At 36.3% G+C, this 9,193-nt stretch overlaps 1 non-coding gene across 1 annotated transcript; it reads right to left on the minus strand.

The window, feature by feature from the left end:
• Positions 1-3,913: 3,913 nt before the first annotated feature.
• Positions 3,914-4,020, minus strand: LOC145162047 (small nucleolar RNA R71). The gene has a single exon (XR_013738902.1). It is a non-coding gene; the product is annotated as a small nucleolar RNA R71 (small nucleolar RNA).
• Between the last annotated feature and the right edge of the window lie 5,173 nt (positions 4,021-9,193).

A 9,193-nucleotide genomic window follows, 5' to 3' on the forward strand; every position in this document is an offset into this window, starting at 1 on the left:
ATTGAATGATCCAGAAGATATTCAGCGATTCGCAAGGGTTCGTTTTCGCAAGTGACTTGGAGGTCGATGGTCGACTTGCTGTCAGGTTGTGAAGGGGAGGTAACGACTTGATGTTGAGTCGAGAATTCTTGGCTTTGATGTCGAGTAGCGAAGACCTGTAAGTGATAAAAAGAAAAAGATGTGATTTGATTTTGACTTTTCTTAGTCAACTAAACCCTTCACGCTTCATTACTTGTATCACGAATTGGGGAAGAAACGAAAAGTTTTGAATCGGGTCCTTAATGTTTCGAAGAAGATATGGCAAAAGTGGTCCAATTTCGAAATGGTGACAAAAGCTGTGAAGAATGGCAGAATTTCTCTATTAGCGCCTGCAGTTTCGAAATATTGGCAGAAAAGACCCAACTTCGAAATTGGGCTAACAATGCTGAGAAATTGAAGAAGTTTCATGTTTAGTCCCTGCAGTTTGTGCGAATTTACACTTAATGTCCGGTTTCACAAATGGGGCAGAGTTTCGCATATTAAGTTGTTTTTGGCGCAACGGTCCCTGCAGAATTCAGAAAGTGACAATTTTTACCCGGATTTTGGAAAATCTTGCAACTTTCACCCAAAAGTCAAAAAATTTCACAAATTGGAATACATCAAGGGGGAGTATTATGAAGATTAATCCTCGGGCGCTTCTCACCCTTAATGGGTTTTATAATCATTTTTTGATTATAAAAAGGGGGAGAATGAAGAGTGGATATTTGAAGCGGGTTTTTCGGGTATTCATTTACGGATTTGAAGATCGGTGTTAATTCAAGGGGGAGTTTGGTCTTCATTGCACGAGCTCGTTGGTTAGTGAAGCCGGGACATCCAATCCTAACTTTGACGGGGAGAATGTTAGGATGCAAAGTCGTGCTTGGATGTGGAGTTTTAGGCTTGCCCTCTTGTATGTGTAAATGGGTTGAGTCTTTCCTATAAATAGGAAGTGAGTGACTCCCATTATGTAAGATCTTGTTTGGAGAGCATTAGTTTAGAGCAAGAAACTTACATACCCATTTGTACTCTTTGTGATTCAACTAATGAGAGCTTAAAACATTTATTTACTCCTTGTGTTCTTGAGTTTGTATGATGATTCACTAGATCTTTTCTTATTCCGTACATGCCATCATAATCAAGACCAATACACATATGAGGTCAGCTGCCCAATCCCGGTTAAGACTCGAGTACGCCCCACGTACATCCAAAGTACACCTCGCATACATGACTTGAGCTGATCGGTTTAGTTTACTCGACTGGGTTGACTCGCTGACTTTGACCTTTGACTAGAGTTTGACCAAGTTAACTTAAGGGTGTTTTGGGTACTTTGAGCTATAGTTGAACTTTGGTCTCTAATATGTTGAATAGATGATCTGTAGAGCCGGTTATCAGAGTAGTGTTTTGTTCAACGGTTGTCAGACTGTGAGATTAATTTCTCCTCGTTGTATTGTGCGTCGAAGGCACCAATGCTGGCCCACTAGGTTATTTATACTGATTAGGATAGTATTATGCTAGTTTGTGGCTGATTAGTAGATCTGCATGATTATCTGTGATATTTCCATGTTTATACACATTTTAGACAAGATTTTAATGCATTTTATTAATAATTTGGTTAAAAGCATAGATATATGAAACTTATGAGATTAAATTGAGTTTTGCAGCCAAATAGAACAGTCTTGTAGAATAGGGGACAAAATGGACAAGAATTGGAACTTTGGAGGATGAAAGCTTAAAACAAGAAAAATCCTAGCGAAAAAACCCAAATCACGACGTGGCCATCATATTCACGACATGGAATGAGTGTTCTAGAAGACAAGTGCACGGGAAGTCTGAGTCCTTGCCAGATAAGGATTTATATCATATTCACTACGTGAAATCCTTGTTCACGTCATGAAGTGCGAAAATTTACAAAACTATAAATACTTATTCACTTCCAGGGTGTGAGGAGGCTTGGAAGATTTTCACAGAGATTTCTAGAGAAGAATTATTCAGAGAAACTGAAACTAAGCATTATAGTAAGGAGATTTATTAGAAGATCGAGAGATTGAAGAATATATTCATTACATTAGTTTGGTACACTTTACTCATGTCTTTCATTGTTGAGATTTTGTTTATGTTTTCAACCATGAGTAGCTAAATCTAGTGTCTTCCGTTTAGCTAGATGAAGCTTTAACTCTATGGTTTAGTCTATTAAATTATGAATTTTAACCGTTGGTTTTGAGGTTGTGTTTGATTATCGTTACCTAGAATGTTAATATTAGATACTTATATTGCTTGAATTCAGGTTCTGTGTAGCTTAGTGACCATTAAATTACATAAACTTGATACCTATTAGTTTAGTGAATATTAAATTGCTAGAGCTAGGATCGACAAAATATTAGATAAGTGATAAAAGTAACTAGTTTAGTTGTGCTGGAGAACATAAATTGTGACCATAATTGTGTTTATTTAGATCAATCTTACATAGCTTATCTATATCCTATAACTAATTATGTGTTTGCTAATGTATGACCATGCATAGTTTTACATGAATTAGTGAAAACATTAGTAAATTTTACTTAAATTGCTAATACTTAATATTTAGTAACCAAATTTAATAATCGATAGTTAGTAGCTAACCATAGAGGAGAAGTGGATTCGAACTAAACGGAAGTGTTTTTAGTATATTGATTGAAATTGTCAGTTAAGAATTTAAGTTTGTATGAACTTGCAAAATCAGATAAAAACCTTTTTAACTTTGACTTGTTTTAAGTTAATTTTTAGTAATTAAATTAGATAATTAAATCTGTTCCTTGTGTTCGAACCCGACTTACTAAAACTATTCTATAATTCGACTAGGTACACTGCCAAGGTGCATTATAGCTAGTGTTGTTTGTTAGGTTATAAATTTTAAAACTAGTAGGTATCTTTCGTGCACATCAAATTTTTGGCGCCGTTGTCAGGGAACGGATTATTTTAGTTTTTTATTTAATTGCTTTAGGTTAATCGATTCTTTTTGTGGGGTAAAACCTACAAAAAGTTAATATTTAGCATTAGATTTTTTTTCTTAACTGAAGTCACGACGTGAGCTCTTAAAGCTCACGACGTGAACTCAGCTATTTTGTGTTTTCTTTCGTTTTTGGTTTTTGTTTAGTTTATTTGCTTCAATATGAGGTGGTATCATTACCATGTTGTGGTGAACGATCAGTAGGAATTTTTAATTATTTTTTGTTCATTTTTACGTTTTTATTATTGTTTTTATTGCAGTAGTTTCTGACATGTGGATCCAATACACCTTTGATACCACCACTTGAAGATCCGGAGTCAACTTTTCACGTAGGAGAAACAAACATACCAAAGAATTCACCTTTCAACAAACTAAAATAAGTTTTTCGAAAAAAGAAGTCAAGCACGTAGGAGAATAAAGCAAGATCTCGAAAGATGAAAGCACTTTTAAAGACATTGAGGACACTTTTAATAAAAAGGACGTTGATTACGAAACCGACAAAGAAGAGAGAAAACCCGAAGGTGAGAAAGGAAACAACATGGCGGGCATTGCCGCTATTTCGATGGAGATATACAAGAAAAGAATTCGTGATGACAGCGGTCCAGGCGTAGTGCAATCCACAATTCCTGCTACCACAACATTCGAGCTTAAAGGACATATTATTTCCGCACTTAAGGATGTTTCATTTCCGGGAAAGACCATGAGGATGCTTACAAACACCTTGATGAAGTTAATGACATCGCTGATTACTTCAACATCCCAAACGTTCCACGCGAGACAGTGTTATTGAGAATGCTTCCAGTCACTTTGAAAGGAGCTGCAAAAGATTAGATAAAGGCACTTCCACCCGGTGCAAATAATAAATGGGTGCAAATGCGTGAACAATTTTTCCCACCATCAAAAGCGTCAAAACTCAAGAAGGCAATAGCTAACTTTGAGCAACAACCGGGGAAGTCACTTTATGAAGCATGGGAGCGTTACATCGGATTACTTCGAAATTGCCCCCAAAATGATCTTATTGTGCAACAAGAAGTATCAATCTTCTATGATGCGGTAAATGTGATGACAAGGCAACTCCTTGATTCTCAAGGACCTTTAACGAAGAAAAATCTCGCTGAAATTAAGGAGTTAACTGAAGAGTTTTCTATGCATCCGCGTGAGTATCACAATCTTTGAAATGATGGAGCTAAATGAATTAGGAGTGGCACTTCTGAATACATGACGGTTGTTTTAGATATGCTAAATAATATGCACCAAAGAATGAAGAAGATGGATCAATCCATACATGCTATACGTGTGGGTTGTGAAAGATGTAATGGTCCACATTTGACAAAGGATTGCCATTTGGACGAGAACGGGAATAAGGAAGCTCAAGTATGCTACTCGAGTGGAGACCTTTACGATGAAGATTGGAGGAAGCCAAAGAAAGAATTGTTGCCTTACGATGAATACAAAAAGCAAAAAGACGAGAAATATAGGCAAACAGGCTGAGGCTTCTACCAAAAAGAGCAACCACAACCTGAAAAGCAAGATTTTGAGTCTATGCTTACTGAATTCATGGAGGCTTCAGAAAAACATCATGATGAAACCGATGTGGCAATAAGATACCAGCAACATCTAATGAGAGATCAACAAGCTTTACATAGAAATCATCAAGCATCGATCTAAAACATCGAAGCTCAATTTGGTCAATTAACTACACTGGTTAATGAACGATTATCTCCACAAATTCCGGATAAAAAAGCCACAACTGCATGTCATGGCCATTAACACTGAAGAAGATACTATTTTTGAGTTCCTAAAGGCCTTAGAAGGAGAGCCAAAGCATCCCGAACCATAGCAAAAGAAGTCGAAAGTTGAAGATAAAATTTATGCTGAATCCTTGACATCACGACGTGGAGATTCAATCTCCACGACGTGCATACAAACTGAAAAGAAAAATCATTCTTACACTCAAGCTTTTGGTCCTCCGCTACCGTTTCCTTCTCCAGCAAGAGTGCTCCCACTGGAGAAAGAGCACATTAAGTTTATGAAGCAAGTTAAGGGTATTCCTATTAATACTCCTTTTATTGAATCATTGGCACAAGTACCCGAATATGCAAAATTTCTTCAGGACTTACTCGATACTCGCCAACAACTAGCGAAGACTTCCAAGGGTGTCCTTAGTTAGCAAAGTTCCATGGTGATTATGGGGGAAATACTAAAGAAGATGGGAGATCCTGGATGCCTTACACTTCCATGTGAATTTGGAAATAACATGATGACTTACGCTTTAGCTGATTCTGGAGCAAGCATAAAATTGATGCCTTATTTGTTCGATTAAAAGCTAAATCTTACAGAATTGAAAGCTACTCGAATGACCATTCATATGGCCAACCGTTCAGCGACTCATCCTCGCGACATAGTTGTGACAACCAGAAATTTTTTGCCTTGTAAGTCCAACCAATCAATCGAGAGTCAGACTCATGTCTGCTATCTTTTAGCATTGTTTAGGGTCTGTTTGAGTGTTCTAAGCCTAGTACATTCAAGTTTTGGGTTTAGGGATGAGTTAACTTAAGTTCTTCATGTTGCACTCGAGCCAAACACTCCATCAAGAGGAGTGTACGGCCGCACACATGGGTTTACGGCCGTACACTCAAGGTGGCCGTGAACCCATGCCCATATATAAGCCATTCTTTCATTTGTTCACACTTTTCACACTTCCAAGTCAAGAAAGTCAATTCTCTCTCAACTATAATCAAGCTTTTCACCTAGTTCTTCAAAAAAAGTAAGTATTCCTTCCATTGATTAGTTGATACATTGTATTATCTAGTGAAGATCCATGATTTCATCCATGAAACATCATCAAACTCAAGAACATCAAGAGTGTACGACCGTACACTCTATCTACGGCCGTATACCCTTGTTAAGTTCATAATCTAAGGCCTTAAACACTTACTAGGTACTTGTTATCCATTAGAAATTTTGAGCCCTTGAATCCCTCTGAATCAAGATCCAAAATGCATCCATTTTGGAGTGTGTACGGTCGTACACACTTGGTGTAGCCGTACACACCTCAAGTCCTTGCTAAATGAAATCTTTGTTCATCCTCTTGTTGTGCTTTTGTCACACTGGTTTCCCCATGGATCAAATACCCCTTTTTGCATGTTTTCCACTAGTGTACGGTCGTACACTCCATGACCGTACACCCCTTCGCCGTATACTCCCTTGTGTGGCCGTAATCCCCTTTTAGTCAATCACATGTGATTGTAACACTTAGTTCAAGTGTTTCCTAGTCCCTAAGGGTGTTTCCTTGCATGTTAGTTGTGTAAAACACTAATTTCATGCCGATATATGCCATTATATGTCTTTTAGGACTCGTTTGTGTCTCGGGAATTCATTAGTGGAACTTCTCATCCTTACACGAATCTGCAACTGAATCACCCACATAAGGTGAGTTCATACCCCTATAATCAATCTTTTAAACGTTTTAAATGCTTTTAAGGGGGGAATACAAGTTGAACACAATGATAAGTGTGTAGATAATTATCTATGTTAAACACCATTTTAAAGGATTTCTTATGCTTTTATAAGTTATCAAATCATTTCAAAAACTCTTTTAAAGTTATGTTACTTTGTTGTTTATGAAACTCTGTTTTTGAAGTACAATCATAACTCAATAGATAACTGAGTCTTTTCTTCAAGTCAGTAACAGTTCAAGTAAACATATTAGTACAGGGCGGAGCATACTATAACTAGTACATGGAGGAGCATACTATAACTAGTATAGGGAGGAGCATACTACAACTAGTACAAGGAGGAAGATACTATAACTATAACAAAGAAAAAATCATGAATTACACACTTATACTATATATTCTTAGTATCCTAGGAAGGGATCGTATCATTAACTCATTGTTTATAACAAATTATAATAATACATCATACCGGGTTTGCACTAACAAAGGTACAAATACAACGTACCAGGGTTAGCAAACACGAGGTAATAATACATTATACCGGGTTTGCACTAACAAAGGTAGAAATACAACATACCAGGGTTAGCAAACACGAGGTAATAATACATCATACCGGGTTTGCATTAACAAAGGTACAAATACAACGTACCAGGGTTAGCAAACACGAGGTAATAATACATTATACCGGGTTTGCTCTAACAAAGGTACAAATACAACGTACCAGGGTTAGCAAACACGAGGTAATAATACATCATATCGGGTTTGCACTAACAAAGGTACAAATACAACGTACCAGGGTTCGCAAACACGAGGTAATAATATGTCATGGGGTACACCTAGAAAGTACCAGATTTATTTATAAACGGTACATCTACAAAGTACTAGACAATAATAAATAAAACACATAAATATATACAAAACTCATAACAGTATCAACTGAGGTGTTAAGAGTACAGGATTTCGTTACTTCTAGTAGTCGTCCAAATATTAGAACAACGCCACATAACTTACTCGTAACATGAATATTTAGTTAGAAGGGGGCCTATAATGCTAACTTTATGATTCCTTGGTAGATACATCAGGGATATATATTAATCGAGTCCAGCAGATAGTAGGATGTGTGCCTTCCGCTTCATTTCCTGTTCCTTGTTTGGTTGTGAGCTTAGATCAGATGCACCCAGTCTACTATCTATTCGATCTTAGCTATATATATATCCCGTATACACCTTGTAATCATAAGGAGTAGCAGGTATAGGTCAGGTCATAGGATACAAATTCAATACACCGTTTTCTATTACAAAAACATACTTTTCCAGATAGAACATTAAGTAAACTAAACTAGAAACTTACCAGTAAAAGGTTTAATCCATTTTATTAAACCAGTATAACTTCAAGGAACTTAAGTGGTTAATTCTATAATACCTTAGTTTATACACCAGGGTTATATATAATTAATATCTGATAGGTGGTTGTATGTGTGATTTCTGCCTTTACTTCCTGTTCCTTGTTTGGTTGTGGGCTTAGGGCAGATTCACACAATTAACTATCCATTCGATATTAGATTATATATAGCTTGTATAAACTAAGTGATTATAAAAGGAACTATTGTGGTTACCATTTTTACTAAAGGAAATAAGGGTTTTTCTTAAAGAATGTTTTCATCAAATATAAAGGAACTATTACAGTTAACTCTGTGAGTACCAAGTGAATACACCAGGGTTATATAAAACGAAGACTTAACAAACAATGGGATGTGTGACTTCCGCCTCATTTCCTGTTCCTTGTTTGGTTGTGGGCTTAAGGCAGATTTACACAACCGATTGTTTGTTTACTCTACGTTTTATATAACTTGTATCCATTTAGTACTCATAGAAAGGATTGTAGAGTCATTTTTACTTATCTTTCATCATATCAGAAGATATATGATCTTCTGGAGGAACATGCGAACTTTTCTAAAAAGAACTTACAACTTACTTACATCACTAAAATACTTATGAACTCACCAGCTTAAATGCAGAACTACTCTTACAAAATAACTTGTATTCTCAGGTAACTAGTAGACAAGTACCCGCGCTTGGATTCGGAAGATGAAGTATAGTAGCTTCATGTCTTGTTTTGTTATTTACTTTTGGATTCAATCTTTTGTGAATCAATACTTGTAAACACTTTAACATTGATACAATGCTTGTTTGTTACTATGATTACTATGATACATGTGTTGTGATACTAAACATGACGTCCTCCGCCCCCGAACGTTTCCGCCATTCCGGTTTGGGGGTGTGACAGATTGGTATCAGAGCGTTGTTTATAGTGAACTAAGTATATCAACCTATAAAATATATACGACTATAAATGCAATGGGGCCAAAGTGCTCTGGATAATAATATATTTTAAAAATATAACAAGACCTTATAAAAGTATACATACATGCTTATACATATATACATACTAGAACAAGTATCACCAGAAGAACAAAACAGAAGTATTTAAAGGTTGAACACTGCGGTCAAACCTGGACAATTATGTAATCATATATGGGATCAATATAGCCTAATCAACTGTATTCATTCGATATGTGACCGATGTGTTTGGGAGTGATGTGGTGTTGCAACAATCTTAAAACGTACCTAACTCTTTTCAAGGGATTTCTAGATCAGTACATAAAGTTAGAATACTATGGGAGTATTTTATGATACTATAAGACAACAACAAGTTTAAAACATACCAAGTA

This window comes from Lactuca virosa, chromosome 2 (assembly GCF_052849685.1).
Source record: "Lactuca virosa cultivar CGN04683 chromosome 2, Lactuca_virosa_CGN04683_v6, whole genome shotgun sequence".
NCBI classification, from domain to species: domain Eukaryota; kingdom Viridiplantae; phylum Streptophyta; class Magnoliopsida; order Asterales; family Asteraceae; genus Lactuca; species Lactuca virosa.